Genomic DNA, 16,288 nt, shown 5'->3' with positions numbered 1-16,288 from the left:
TCTTCTTCTTCTTCTTCTTCTTCTTCTTCTTCTTCTTCTTCTTCTTCAAGTTGCTTGGTATTGGTTCCTTTAATTCATGGAAATGGGAGATGCTCCAAGTCTTAATTCCATCTGTACACTTTGATGGATTTTTATCAAATCACAATGGTGAGTCATGTTTAGATTGCAGCAGTAGTGGGATAGAAATGATCATGGCTATTTAGACCTGAAAACCACTGACTTCTAGTTGGCACCAAACTGAATCTGCAAATACTAGGTTTTCGCTCTGCAAGTACTAGAAAACAGGCTCCCTTCAGGGTAGTACGAACCTGAGTTCCCACTTGTTTGGTTTTTTGCAGCCTGCCTGGTTTATATACCGGTAGATGATATTCCTGGTGAGTCACTTTTACAACACATGTGAACAGCTACCATTGTTTTTAGAGGTGGACACGGAAAGCCAAAGAATGCTTTACAGATCAGGTTTAAATCAGGAGCTCTTCCCCACTTTCTGGGTAGAAGGGAATTGGAGTGTCAATCTTGTTCAAAGGGGAGAGTCTAAGGGACTTATTCCGCAGCTGAGCTTGTACAATACACTTCTTAGAGATTTATCTTGCAGTAAGCATGAGCCATTTAATCCTCAGAAAACCCTGTTTAGTTAGCTATTCTGTGAATTTCACTGATCTGGGTTTCAGCGGAGACACTTTAACTTTCGCTTGAGTCACGTTGAAATAAAGTTGGAACAAACATTGACTCATAATCTGTGTGCTTGACTACTGGATGTCCATGGCTCTCAGCTGAGAGCACACTGTCTGTGACTCAGATTTTCTGCCTCTCTAGGGAAGCTGGTAGAGATGAGGGCGCTAAAGTTACTTGTGCTGGCTCTCTTTTTTTATGTCAGCTTGACACAAGCTAGAGTCATTTTGAAAGAGGGAATCTCAATTAAGAAAATGCCCCCACCAGACTGGCCTGTGGACAAGCATATGATACAATTTCTTGGTTGATGATGGATGTAGGAGGCCCAACTCCCTGTGGGCGGTGCTACCCCTGGGCTTGTTGAGGTCCTAATGCTATAAAAAAGCAGCCTGAGCAACCCATAATGAGCCAGCCAGTAAGGACCATTCCTCCATGGCCTCTGCATCAGCTCATACATCCAGTTTCCTTCCTTGAGTTCCTGTCCTGGCATCCTTGGATGATGGATTACAAGGACTAAGCTGGAACAAACCTTTTCCTTCTTAAGTTGACTTTGTTGTGGTGTTTTATCACAGCAATAGAAACCATAAATAGGACACTTGTACAAGGTTTTAGCTTCCAGTAATTACTGCAGGGAGTTTAGTGTATAGCTGGAGACAGAATTAATCCAAACAAATCTGCCAGGGAACTGAGAATCTGCTGGAGCTAAGCAGGGTGAAGAGCTAAGTGTCTATGCTCTGTTGTCCAGTGTTAGAACAATAGAACAGGCCAGGTCTACCAAAAATGTAAAAGTTAGCTGCAAGAGAGCCTGTGGTAGAGAGGTTGCTGAGAATGTATGTTGATGCTATGATGGTGACTCTTAGTGTATAAATAATTATGCATTTTCTCTTGTCACAATGTAAGATCTATAAAGAATTCCAAGAGTTCTTTGCTTAGACATACTAGAAAGGCCAATTAAGACTATCCCTCTTTGTGTCTAACCATTTAAGTAGACTAAAGAGATTGTGTTCTGAAAATAAATCATCAATGGCTGACAAAAAAATCATCTGACAGGATTTCAGTGTCAGGAGAGCTGGTGGGCAGATCAACTTTGAGGGTGAATGCCAAGTTAGGAGTTACAGGGATTTAATCCTACTCAGGTTCAAGGAGAGAATTCTTGTTGGATTAACCAGGCTCTGAAAAGAGTTGATTAAAGAAAAAAAATGCCCAATCATTTGACAAAAATGTTCTTAATTATTAAAATAATACATGTTAATTATATAAAAAGAACTTTACAAATAAATTCCTTCATTATCCCACAAATCCAGTTTAAGTCCTTACTGTGTGTCAGATATGGGTTAGGCAGTTCAACAAGGACAAGACAGACAATCAGCTCCCCTTAAGATAATGAAGTCTTGGCAGCAAGGCAGGGGTAACCTAATGACTGCATAAAGCATACAAATAAGATATGATAGCACAGTAAGTGCTATGGGGAAAAGTGGCACAAGGTGAGGAGGAAAGAGGGTTGAAGCAATGTGGAAGGGGCTGAGGTCTAACTGGAAACTGTGGTTAGAGTAGAGATCTTCAGAAAGATGGTACCTGAACAGAAAGGGGCTTTGGATATAGTTGGGTAGGGTATGTCAGACAGAGTCTGGCTGGCACACCAGCCCCAGGGTGAGAAAATTCTTCCATACCCAAGGATCAGGAGAGCCAGAGAGTCAGTACACAATGGTGAGGTCAGAAAAGCAATGAGGGCATGAAGGAAACAAGGTCCTTGCTAGAGAACCCAATTTTACATTTTAAAACCCTTATTCTAGCAACTGTAAATATTAGATTGTTGGGGGACAGAGGAAAAGTAGTGAGGCCAGAAAGGAGGCTCAAACAGTAAGCCAAGTGAGAGAAGACGGTGGCTTCTGTCCCTTGGACCAGGTTGGAAGTACCAGAGAGAGAAGGTGAGAGGTACTAGCATCTTGGAACATCTCAACCAGAGCTGGCAGTACTGCTGGTGGACTTGCTGTGGGATATAAAGAGGAGAGAAAAAGATGACCCAAGTCTTCTAGATAGAGCAACCAAGAGAACGAGTTTACCATAACCTGGCGGTGGGGCAACAGAGTGGCACCGAGGGAGGCATCAGTGGTTCAGTTCTGGGCGTGTTGAGATCAAGGCCTTGAAATGTAGGTGTTGAGCATATAGTTCGATGGGTGGAGCTGGGGTGTGGGAGTGAGGCTGGGTTGAGTTGAAGCTCATAGACAGGGACTTTGATGGGGTCATCAAAGAATAATAAATAGCAACAAATCCTACCACCTAAAGATAGCCAAAGCTAACATTCTAGAATTTCTGCTTCAGATTTCGCTTATTAGTATATAATTAAGTAACAGACATCTTAGTTTCTGACACAGTAGTGCTTCATGATAACCCTTCTAACGTCCAGTGGCATAGAACACATATTTGCCTTTCTTTCTCATGGGTCTGTGACTTGGCCGAAGTGTGTTTTCTTAGATTGTGGTCTGATTGGCTTGGTTGAAGGGCTCACTTGGTTTCGTTCCATTCCACTTGTCTTTATGTTTCTCTTGGGTCAGCAGCTTCCAAGGACATATTTTTCTTGTGGTGCTGGCAGGAATGCAAGCATGTAAGCAGACCCACAAAATGCCTCTTAAGGATTCGGTTTGGAACTGACAGATTGTCACTTTCGCCAACGCTGCCTTGGCCAAACAAGTCAGATGGCCAAACCCACAGTTAGTGGAGATGGAAAGGGTACTCTCCTATCCCAGTGCACTGCAAGGTCTCCTGGGAAGGGGAGCCGAAAACTATAGTAGGATCCAACATAAACAATATATCATTATAAAATTCAAAACATAGATTTTTATCTAAAGTATAGATTTGGATAATGGCGTGATATGATGTGCACTATTTATACACCAGTTCACTCAAAATATATTGTGTATTTTCTGTGTGTATAAGCACTCATGTTTTAAGGTATGCAATAGATTCTATTATATTAACATACAGTAAATAATTTAATGAATCTCCTATTTATGGAGATTTTTTTTTTTGGAAAACACTTTCAATAATTTATTTGTGTATTCAAGTTGCATTCATTGTTTTTTTTATGGGCATTTGTTATTCAAGTTATTTTGCATTACTACAAGTGATACTGAAATGAACACTTTATATTTATGTGTCTTTGAATGATTTTGTGAATTTTGGTTCAGGATCAATCTCTGAAAGTATAGGGTCAAAGTATAAAAAGGCATAAACATTGAACGATTTTGAGATGCTATTCAGATGTTTGCAGGCTCCTGTGTCCACCACAGAGCACACCGGTACCCATTTCCCACCACACTCTTGCAAATAGAGTGTTAGCATTCATTTTTCTCCCTGTCAGTCCATGAATAACTGATTAGGAAAGACAGATCCTCCTTTACGTGTCTATGGGTCAACTGACATTTCTTCTTTTGCAAATTGGTAGTGACTTCTTGTGTTTCTCTGGCCACTCTGCCAGGGCTATTAACATATTTCCATTTTGTTGACATAACTAGGATTGTTTTAGCACTACAGGATGCACTAGTTTCCTATTATTATTATAACCAGTGCTCACACACTTGGTGGCTTTAAGTAGCACAGATTCATTCGTTCCCTGTTCTGGGGACCTGGAATCCAAAAGCCTATCTGCTGGGCTAATGAGAAGGTTTGCAGAGCTGGCTGTCCTGGAAGCTTGAGGTAAAAATCTGTCCCTCTTTTTCTGGCTTTTACAGGTTGCTTCTGCATTCTCTGGCTTGCAATCCCTTCCTCATGAGGCATCAAACACCCATTCTCCCATCTCCTGCGTTCCTCCTGGTGACCTCCCTGTTACATTCCCTTCTCACCCTTGCAATCAAGATGGCCTGGATAATATAGCATGACCTCCCCAACTCAGCACTCTTCAAAGATCAATGAAATCCATTTTCTATAAAAAATTAATCTTCACAGAGTTTGCTTGATTGGGCAATATATTTGGCAAGCAATTATTTAACTTTCTAAAACTACATTTTATTGTTTTAAATTGTGTGTGTGTGTGTGTGTGCGTGTGTGTGTTTGTGTGTGTGTCACATGCTGGTGCCTGAAGAGGCCAGAGGTGTCCCCTGGAACAGGAGATACAGGATGTTGCAAGCCACCCAGTATGGGTACTAGGAACTGAACTTGGAAGAGCAGCATCCAATCTTGATTGCTGAACCATCTTTCCAGCCTCCCCAACAATTCTTTAAGTTTTTTGATAGGATATTCAATTAGTTGTTCTTTCTTTCTTTCTTTCTTTCTTTCTTTCTTTCTTTCTTTCTTTCTTTCTTTCTTTCTTTCTTCCTTCCTTCCTTCCTTCCTTCCTTCCTTCCTTCCTTCCATTCTTTCTTTTTCTTTTCTTTTTTTTTTTTTTGAGACAGTTTCTTTGTGTACCCTTGGTTGTCCTGTTTGCCTCAAAGGCTTTTCTATTCCCTTTTTATTCTAGGATGGCTATGGTCTTTTTTTTTTTTTTTTTTTAATGCAATAATGTATTGTAGCTAAGACTGTGATTCAGCTAGAATTTACTGTGGCATAAGAACGCAGCAGGGGTCCATCTATTTGTTTTCCAGCCTGTCTTCTTAACACATCATTGAGTAATCTGTATTTTCCTTAGTGATCTGAAATGCTACCTTTATTAAGTCCCGATTCCACTTTCGAGTTCTTCTTTGAGGGTTTTTTTTTTAATCTAGGTTTTTTGTTTTACTTTTCTCTCTCTTTTTTCTTATATGATTATCAAAACATTTTCACAAGTCATAGATCATATCTAGGAATCCATGTGACCACTCACTGTTCCTTCTCTAGCTTCTCCGGCTCCTTTCACATTTTGAAAAGCTGTGAAATAGTGCCTGTATACACACACACACACACACACACACACACACACACACACACACACAGTGAGGAGCTGCCTGCCCATGTTTCCCTCAGCCAACTTAGTAGATTCAAGATCACCAGTAGCTTTGAGGATCCCTCCCTCCCTCCCTGCAACCCCCCCCCCCGTGAAGATGCCACTTGGGTAAGTTATGAGTTAAGTACTCCTTTTATTTTCTGTGTAGTTCTAACACTTGTGCACCCACCTTAAGAGACATCCTTCAAAATGCGACCAAAACAAACCCAAACCAAAGTGTTCCCAACTGCCCCCGCCCCCATAGGATTTTCAAAGGAGCTACATTTTCTGGACTAATCTCGTCTAGCTGGCATCTTGGTAATGCTGAGCCTGTCTGAAAATACAGCCTTGGTCTTTCCACTAATTGATTCATTTGTATGCTTATATTGACTTTTGTAGACACAGAACACATGGGTTATTAGAGGTCCCTTCTCACACCCCTACATCTGGTGAGATGCACTCACAGGGTCCTATTTCTGGACCAGAGTTGGAAACACTTATTTGGGCACTTCGCCCCAAACACACTCCATTCTCAGTACTTCTTCAGTACCGTCCCCCTGCCTTCGTCCCTGCCAAGTCTCTGACTGTTCTGTGGAACCATTCAATACTGTCTGTGAGTCAGTGTTGGTTTTTGCCTAAGAACATCTATTTCTGGGAAATGTAAACAGGAGAGACACTATTTAGGGTTTGGCACTAGGCACTTATTTATTTATTTTCATTTTCTTTTATTTAAGAGAGTTTTAATTCTGGGGTGGCCCAAATGTTGTCAATGCCTGTAACATTGCAGAAATGGTTGGTATAGAAGGCACAGCTGGCTGGTCTCATGTCCAGCTTTGCTCACTAGTTTCCCTCTGATCAGTGTTGATGGCATTGTTCTGATGCAATTATCTTGACCTGGGGATGTTTCCATGTCCACTAAAAGCAGATGGTTCCCCTTGTATCATAAACAAGGACACAGAGATTGCACTTCTGTGAACCCATCCTTCAGAAACACTTGCACAGATACAGAGAGATTTTGTACAAGCTCATTTGCTGCAGAACCATCTGTAATAAGAAGATTTGAGAGGCACAAGTGTTAATACAAAGATAGCTAAACAGTCTGTCCAAAATATTATATGGCTATAAAAGATGATATCAGCAAGTTACATAGTAGTCTTCTATTTTTTTCTTTAAAAATGACAGGGAGTTGTGTGTGTCTGTGTGTGTGTGTAAGTGTGTAATACAGGTGTAAAATAGCAATAGCAGAAAATAACTATGAGAAAATAATAATAGCAGCTACCTGAGTGGCAAAAGCAGGAGAAGAAACTGGGGAGAGAAGGGTGCTCACTGTGCAGTTGTTTTGATTCAAGAGAGATTGAAATAATGAGAATGTTAGGTTTTGTTTCTGGAGGAAGGGTCTTGCTATAAAGTCTAGTTCAAGCTTGCTGTGTAGCTTAGGCTGGGTTCAAACTCAATCTCTTTCTTCAGCTTCCCCAGAGCTGGCATCTCTCAGGCTGGATGTTAATTTGTTCTTTTCTTTTTTTTTTTCTTTTCTTCCTCCTCCTTTTTCTCTCTCCATTTTGTTCTCCTCCCTCCCTCCATCCCTTCCTCTCTTTTGTCTATATTCTATGCACAACAGCTATCTTCACCCCATCTCAGATTCAGTAACCAACATCACCCAAGCCCCACATAACTTGTCCTTACCTTGTTGTGAAAAGACACCTGTTTTGTGTGCTATTTTGATGATTTAAAATTTTAAGCAATTATTATGAATAGGTAGTTCAAAATGCTACCTCTTTTTTTTTTTTTTTTTTTTGCTTTTTTGCTTCTGGTACCAGCTCAACAGCTCACATTTCTGTGAAAAATAAAACTAAGTCTCTGTTTCTACACTGAGAAAGCTCTGAGGGTTTGGTGCAAGAACGTTTACGTTTACATCTATTCATTCAACTGGCAAATACGTATTTGCTTTAATGTCCTGGCTCCTTTGCTGGCCTTGAGCACCGTGTATACAGACAGCTCGTGCTGCTGGTTAGTTCTGGGGAAGGCTCTCAGCTTGGCATGGGATTTCTGGCCGTGGAATTAGCATGGTTTCCGTACCTATCAGTGCGGATGTCGTTGTTGCTATGCAGTCATCCTTACGAAGGGAGCAGAGGGCAGAAGGAACAACAGGCTTGCCAGCTGCCCTTCTGATGGAGATAGGAGGGTCTCTCTGTTGTGTCTCCACGGGCAGGCAAGAGGAAATGTGTGTTAGCTGTTGTCTGGAACGGCCTTCACCTCCCAAGACAGCACAAGGATGAAGACCCACGCTCGGCAAATGGCAGCAGTGCCTGGCTTTCTGGAAGGCGTCATGCAGCCGCTGACTGGCTGCGCATAGAATTACTGGCTGCCTTTGTTTTGCTGCCTTGTACCCTTTCAGTCCAGGACTCTATTAGGGTGATAAGAACGAAAAGTCCCACTTCCACGTTGAATAGTGTGAGCTGATAAATGCCAGCATCGGGGAGTGGGGTTACTGAGGACACAGACAGACTTTACTGTTCCTTAGTGTTTGGCTAGGACTTCACAGGGTATCCACAGCTACAAAAAGACACTTGGGAATTGCAGAAGTAAAACAGTGATGCAGTTCTAGCCTCTTGGGTCCTTGGCTGAGCCAGACTGAATTTTCCCTGGGAAATGAAGCTGTCCTATGAGTAGGAAGATGAGATCGTGTGTGTGTGTGTGTGTGTGTGTGTGTGTGTGGTATAGATACGTGTTGTATTTGTATGATTGTGTAGGAAGCCTAATGCTGATGTCAAGGGTCTTCCTCAGCCGCTCTTCATTTTATACTTTTGAGTCAGAATTTCTCACTGAATCTGGAGCTTATAAATTGGCTAGGCTGCCTGGCCATTGAGACCTGGGGATCTGCCTGTCCCTGCTTCCCCAGTGCTGGAATTCCAGACACATACTGCTACACCAGGGTTTTTCATGGATGCAGAGATATGATTGCAAGTTTTCCTGCCTGTGTAGCAAACCCTTTACCCACTGAACCATCTCCGTAGCCCTTGTTCTAATTTGGGGACCTGCCACATCTCAGAGTGGATGCCTGATATCCCACCATTCATAAAATCACTCTTCGAGGATGATTCTGCTCTTGACTAAAATACTAGGGGCACTGATGGAGAGAGCATGCCTTACTTAGTGGCCACTGGTGGGAGCTAGATGAGAGGGAGAGTGAGACAGGCAGGGGAGTGAGAGGCTGTGGGTGGAGCCAGATAAATAAGCTAATTCAGAAAGACAGTTGCAGGGCTGGAGAGATAGCTCAACAGTTAAGAGCACTTCTTGCTTTTGAAGAGGACCCAGGTTCAACTCCCAGCTCCCACATAATGCCTCACAGCTGTCTGTAACTCCAGTTTCAGGGAATCTGACATCCAAGGCACCAGGCACAACCACGATACACACATACATTTTTGCAGGCGAAATAGTAGCACACATACAAATAATAAAATAAATAAATCTAAAGATTAAAAAAAGAAAGAACACAGTTGCTGAAAAAAGGTGAAAGAGAATCTATGGCAAATTTCATGTGCCGGTTCTTGTTTGCTTAGAATTTGTGTAGGGATTTGTGCATCGAGGGGGAGTTTAATATATAAATTCGTATGTCTGCTTTCATTGCAAATTCTTCACGGGCATGTCCTGCTGAGGCCTTGTTTACCTGGCTGACACATATTGTCAGTAGTGATCTTTGGGTTTTGTAGTTAAAAACTGCGCTGTAGGGGTATGCTTAATACCTGAAAGGCACCACCCAGGCTCAGAGATGCTCACTTATTTGAGAAGCACGCAGGGAACGCGTCACACCTTGGCACATCTTGGCTGCTCTGTCTCTAGAGGTTGTGGCTGTAGAGAGTGCTGAAGAGTTGGAAACTTAGCCAGTTAACGCCTATGATTTGATGTAACAGTGATGCTCAGTGTGGATAACCACCGCGGGTCCATGTTTGCATAAAAAGCGACCCTTTCCCTTTAACAAAAGCCTCTTTCCTGGAGGTGGTAACAAAGTAACAACCAACCAGTAGGTGTTGCTGAGGGAGGTGATCTTGGCTTTTATTCCTGAGATCATTAGTTTACATCAATGTTAGACAACTGGGCCTAACTTTTTTTATAAGGATTATAGCAGTGTTAAATAGGGTGGTCCCTCATGCAAAACTGTCCACCATCCATTCACTCAACACATACTCATTGAGCCTTTTAAGAGACAGCAGCACAGCATGTTGGGAATTTGGGATGCAGTGATGAGCAAGAACAGACCCAGTCTCAGCCCTGCCCCAGCTGGCAGCCCGTGGGAGAGATAAATGTTAATCAAATACCACAACGTTAAATACATTGCTTTAAGGTTCAGCAAGTGCTATGAAAAGCCGGCATGAGCTAGGTTGTATGAGAGCACCTGAGAGATTAGAGGATGTTTAAACTGTGCTCATAGGGACACATAAGGCCAAGCAGGCAAGATGCTGTTTGAGGGGCCGGCAGAGGTAAAGAGGGATGATACACAGAGCGTTTCAAATACAAAACACTTGAAATTGGGAAGACCCAAATCTTCCACAGAATCAATCTCTCTAATTCGAATTCAACTTTGGCCATGTCCTTGAACTCAAATGTACCTTCTTATCTGGGGGGGGGGGGGGGGGAGGACTTTTTGGTACTAGCTTCTTATCATGATAAATAGCAACTTTCCTAATTGCACTTTAGAATTTAAAACAAAAGGTAATGGCGTAAGCCTTGCCAAAAGCTACTTCTAAAAAGAAAGACTGAAAGAAAAAAATCCTTGCTCAGTCCTGAGCTGAACTCTATCATGTAATAAATGCCAAAGTTCCTCTAATCGTGTTTTGTTCTGTGATGGAATAGTATTTGGACCAGCTCTCAGCTCCTGTGAGGGAGAATTACGCACTTCATTAGCCACCTCTGGTCGGCCTAGATCTGATGAGTCATCAAGCCTGCTGATGAGGTCTGAGCCCATGATATTTTAGGGTTCAGATTTTTCTCTTTAAAAGATAATTGCTCAGGAAACCAGAACAACCATGTTTTAAAAGAATCCACTTTCCTTTCAGGCTGAGGTTTACCCCTGAGATGTGTCTAGCCGTGGACTAATTTGATTTTGCCAGGAATCCATTTGAGAAGCGGCTGCTCAGAGGTGGGTGGGTCAGTCTCTGTGACTTGAGCATTCTCCTACACTGGCTTTTGAATTCTTGCAGATTTTCCTGTACAGTTTAAGGCCTGGTTCATTTCGAACCAGCTGAATGTCAATGAAAAAAGTCCTGGCATTTTAAGAGCCACCTTTCACCAAGAGGCCTTCACAGTAGGAAAAGGCTCAGTTCAGGAATTAGGAAGCCCTTGTTTGCCACAGAGGCCCAGGGTAATGCTGAGACAGGGTAGTCTGCTCCCTCAGCGGGAAGCAGTGGCTTCTTAGGTGATTTTATTTGTCCTTGAGAAAGGGAACTCTGAGATGGCCTTTCCTGCCTACTGAAGGGACAGGTCCATCCATCACCATTGAGGGCTTGTCACTGCGGAAGAGATGTGGGAGACAGCTATCTCAGTCTTCAGCCTCTGAGCCTCCAGCCAATTAGCTCTGGAAAGTGGAGGGGTAAGAAAATCAGAAGGGCAGGAAACAGGCTAAAATTAGCTGCGGAGGGAGATGAAGCCGGAGCTTCTTTTCTGGTGGTATTTTGTTTCACGGTTCCTATCAGATAATGGTTTGGATGTTTATAAGGATTTGGGGCTTTGGAGGTAATTATCCTTGACTGCCGGGTTGGGAAATGAGAAGACGCCCTTCTGAGGGTTAGCAGCTCAGGCTGACCTTTGGGTGGTCTGAGTATAAGAGCAGGCTTATGCCACAGGTGGAGCCCAGCGGCTGTTGTATCAACATGGCTCTTCTCTTGTCTGTGGGCATTTCCTTATGACCTATGGGACCAACAATAATCTCTTATAGAATTATGAGAACTGGCCCTCAGCTTGCTAGGAAAAATAAAATATGTAATAATATGTTGGGGAGGCCATCTTTCTTTCCAACCAGCCAAAGAATGGCTAGGACAGTAAATTTCAGTCCTACAGGTGTGCCTTAAATCTTGCCTCCCCCTGATGAGATTCTTATATGATCCTCAGTTTTCTTACCTTTAAAATAGGGGCAACCATACCAACCCTACTGTGGGAATGAAATTGTTAAATAAATGTATGTTTTCTTGTAATAACAATACAGGATAGTAAAGGTAGTATTAGTCAATTAACATGTATCCAATGCCTGTCATCTATTATGTATTGTGAAAGATATAAAAAAAAAAATACTAAATGCAGTTTGAGAGAAAATTAGGAACATGAAACATGAGTGCATCTCTCTCATGCCAATAGTCATAGGCAAAATATAATTAGAGCTCAAAGAGAGAGAGATGAGAAAGAGTTCAAAGGTCACTGAGACTCCGTTAGTCACAAAAGGCTCCCTGGAAGAGGTAAACATTAGATGTGGTGGGACAATAAGGAATTTAGGATTCTCCTCTTGCTATCATATCCCCAACCATAAACACCTGGTTACAGAGGCTAGATGAGGGGGGCCCTGGAGGATATATAGTCCAGGAGGATAATCTTCTTAGGACGTAATTCATAGGTTACTTGTGCTATTGGCCCAGCTGCTCAGCTGTGCATAGGATGATTCATCTGCCTACAGATGGTGCAGCCTTCCTTTGTGCAGCTTCTCGAACAGACAGCTAATTCTTTCTTTGAGCTTTCATTCAGATGTGTTATTGATTACCTAATACACATCCTATTCACTAAGTGCTACAGACAAAGAGAGGAAAAAGTCCGAAAACCAATCTTCATCTTTCTTTCGGTACCTAAGTGCGGAGTCTTTGGATTGCAGATGGAGGCGGCGACGGTGTAAGGCTCTGCAGGGCCAGACTCTCGTTATCAAGTCTGTTACGCTGATGGCAAAGGGAGGTGGGACATCGGGGCGCTGTGGTCTGCAGCAATGAGCACTGGAACCCTGCTGCAGTTTAAGTAACTCACTCCCCCACCCCTTCATGCTGACTTTTCCCCACTGAAGGGGACGCTTCACCCTTTCCCTTACAGAAGTGATGTATAGAATGTTTGGGGGATCATCCTTCTTCCAGCTGGTCCTTCCTCGCTACCAATCTGACTGGTCAATGCCTGGTACTTTTCTCTGAGCTGTATTTATCTTTGGGCAGTCAATGTGCCCTAAGGCATGGCTCCACCCGACACTGACTGGCTGCCATCTGTGCTCAGTGCAGGACATTCCCCTCCATTTCTGCTCTGCGACATCCCCTCCAGTAGAGCTTGGCTACTTTCCCAGTTCTTTCTCTTTGGCCCTTATCCAAGTGGGTGAGTCAGGCCTGCTGTCACTGTCCATACTGCTGCTTGGATTGGACTGTTCTGTCTCTCCTAAGATCTAGGATAAAGAAAGAAGGGTCAGGAAGTTGGAAGACCATTGGAGCTAAAGTGGTTTTTGTTGTTGTTGTTTTCCTTTGTCTTCAGATCTCATAGAGTTTTGTGGCTTGTAGTTTTGCTTGTCTTTGTGTAGGCCCCTCTATCTGCCACATTGCCAGGGAAAGCAGGGCTAGTTGTACTCCATTTCAGTAGAAGATGGAATGAGGAAGGGTTCTACTTGAGACTCAATTTTAGGGTCAGATAATTAGGAATGTGGTTTTTTGTTTGTTTTGTTTTTTCATCTGGTAGTGTTCACTGTTGGGTGACTATGGCAGGAAAAAAAAGGTGATGTTTTCATCAAGTCCATTCCATGCAGCCTCCTCTGGGCTCATGGGAAACTATATCTTTCAGTGCCAATGGCATCTGGTTGTCTGTGGCTAGTGCTGGTCAGGTGGACTGGAGCATCCCAGCCTGCCTGAGGAGGTGAGGAAATCCATTCTGATTCACCTGTTTCTCTTTCTTTGTTTTAGTGACCATAGAGACTTCTTCCAGATGATGACCTTGGAAGGGAACTTCATGAAGAGCTGATGAGCTACAGAGGACGCTGTGAGTAAGAATTAGACTGCAGCTGGTATTGTAATTTGAGTGGAACAGCTCCCATCTTGTGTTTGAACACTTGGTTCCTTATGATGTCCCTGTTTTGGAATGCAGAACCTTGAGGAGGTGGAGCCTTGCTGGAGAAAATGGCTCAATGGAAGTAGGTCTTGAGGTTTTATACTATGGCCTCACTTCCTGTCTGCCTTCTGCTTCCGAGCTGTGGGTGCAGTATGGCCAGTTCATGATCCCTATATGTTTTCCCCACTGTGATGGGCTTGTTAAACAGTGATCCCCATCCATCCACCCACACACACACACAAAAACCTTCCTTCTGGAAATTGCTTTCGTCAGTTATTTGGCCATAACAACACTGTGGCATGGGTATGGTCTTTTCTTTCCTTCTACCATGTGGGTCTAGGGGTAAACTCATGTCATCCGGCTAGCCAGAATGGCTCTTTGTCTGCTGATCCACCTTGCTGGCCCACAGCTAAGATTTCTACAGCTGCAAGTCAGGATGCTTCAGCCTCTTTCCTCAGTGCTTATTGCTGATTCCTTCCATCCCTGGACTTTTAGAAACTAATGGATGGAAGTAAATATTCTATTGCTGTGCTGGCTAGGTTTTTGCAAACTTGACAAAAGCCAGGGTCATCTGGGAAGAGGAAACTTTAATTTAGAAAAGGCCTTCATTGTATTGGCCTGTAGGCAAGTCTGTGGGGCATTTTCTCCATTAATGATTGGCGGGAGAACCCAGCCTATAGTGGGCATTGCCATCCTTGAAGAGACGGTCCTGTGTCATATAAATTCAAAAGGCAAGTCATGGAGAGCAAGCCTGTAAGCAGCATTTCTCCATGGTCTCTGCTTCAGTTTCTGCCTGAATTCTTGCTCTGACTTTCCTTCATGATGACATGGGAGTTAGTTGTAAGAAAAATAAACCCTTTCCTCCCTGAGTTGCTTTGGTCATAGTTTTTATCTCAACAATATAAAGCAAACTAAGACAACTGACAAGAACAACAAAAGTAAATAGAATATAAAAAGGAAACATTTGTTTCAGACATCTGTCTAGCTCTATGAAAATGGTTGAATTTTCTCAACTCAGGCTCAATACAATAATATCTGAAGTTCTCCACCAGAGGGAGGATCAGCTTCTGTGGGTCATGGATAATCTCATGAGGAATTTCAATGACTGAAATCACCATGGCAATCAGTTGGTATCCGTACTCCATTCAGATGAAATTCTTAAATGCAGACCCCAAAACTGAGCATGTGGCTCAGTTGATCATTTGCCCAGCATGTGAGAGACCCTGGGTTCAATCTTCAATACTGGTCATGGTGTTGTATGCCTAAAATCCCAACATTCTGGAGGCAGAGGCAGGAGAATCAGAGGATCAGGTCATCCTCTGCTACAAAGTGACTTTGGGCCCAGCCTAGGATATATAAGAGCCCATTTCAAGAGTAAAGTAAAATCAGACCTAAGAAATCAGACTGAAATACGTTCATGAGCCCTTACACCCTTGAAGTCTTTAAAACATCTTGTCTACCACAATGGATTTATCACTGTCACTTAATGACACCAAGCACCTGCCCATGCAAGCTCAAATCAATGATCAGAGAAGTGATTGACACTGGTCATCCGGGTCAAGACCTTTCCTTTTGACCTAAAATGAACAGACTGGTTGACAACTGCTGTGTAAAAGTGCAAAGCTTCAAGTACTCTGAGTCTGGCTCCATCTTAAAACAGACAGTGGGAAATAGTAAGAGCTGGAGAGGACAGGAGCTCCACAAGGAGAGCAACAGAACAAGAAAATTTGAACACAGGGAACTTCCCAGAGACTCATACTCCAACCAAGGACTATTCATGGAGATAACCTAGAACGCCTTCACAGATGTAGCCCATGGCAGTTCAGTGTCCAAGTGGGTTACCTAGTAATGGGAAGAGGGACTGCCTCTGACATAATCTGATTGGCCTGCTCTTTGATCACCTCCCCCTGAGGGGGGAGCAGCCTTACCATGCCACAGAAGAGGACAATGCAGCCACTTTTGATGAGAACTGATAGACTAAGATCAGAAAGGAGAGGAGAACCTCCCCTATCAGTGGACTTGGGGAGGGGCATGCATGCAGAAAGGGGAGGGAGGGTGGGATTGGGAGGGGAGGAGGGAGGGGCTTATGGGGGGATACAAAATGCATAAAGTGTAATTAATAAAAAATAAAAAAAAAAGTTAAAAAAAAATAGACAGTTGATCGTCCATACATTACAAGTCAATCATCAGTGATGGGTCTCCGTACAGTTGAGATTTTTCAGCATTAGTGGAGGCTTATGTCCACATCTGTTGAGTTTTTTCTTGGCCATAAAATGTTAGCTCAGGTACTACTGCTTGCCTAGTGAAAAAAAAAAAAATCACTCAATTAAGCCAGATAGTGGTGCCGCACACCTTTGATCCCGACACTCAGGAGGCAGAGGCAGGCTGATCTCTGTAGGTTCGAGGCCAGCCTGGTCTATAGAGTGAGTTGCAGGACAGCCAGTACTACACAGTGAAACCCTGTGTGGCCAAACAAACAAACTCAAAAACCAAAACCAAACCAAAACAAACAAACAAAAAAGAAAGGGAGGAAGAAAGAAAATCACTCAATTACAAGCACAGTGATGTAAAGAAGTCTCCTGCTCTGGAGTAACACAGATGTCTCTGTGTTTCTCCAGGACTGTGATGTTCCCTTCCACATTTAAAAAAATGAAAAACAAAAAGCCT

This window comes from Psammomys obesus, unplaced genomic scaffold (genome assembly GCF_907164565.1).
Source record: "Psammomys obesus unplaced genomic scaffold, mPsaObe1.curated_primary_1811, whole genome shotgun sequence".
Taxonomy (NCBI): Eukaryota; Metazoa; Chordata; class Mammalia; order Rodentia; family Muridae; genus Psammomys; species Psammomys obesus.
The sequence above is the reverse complement of the archived record's forward strand: the minus strand, read 5'-3'. Positions refer to the sequence as shown.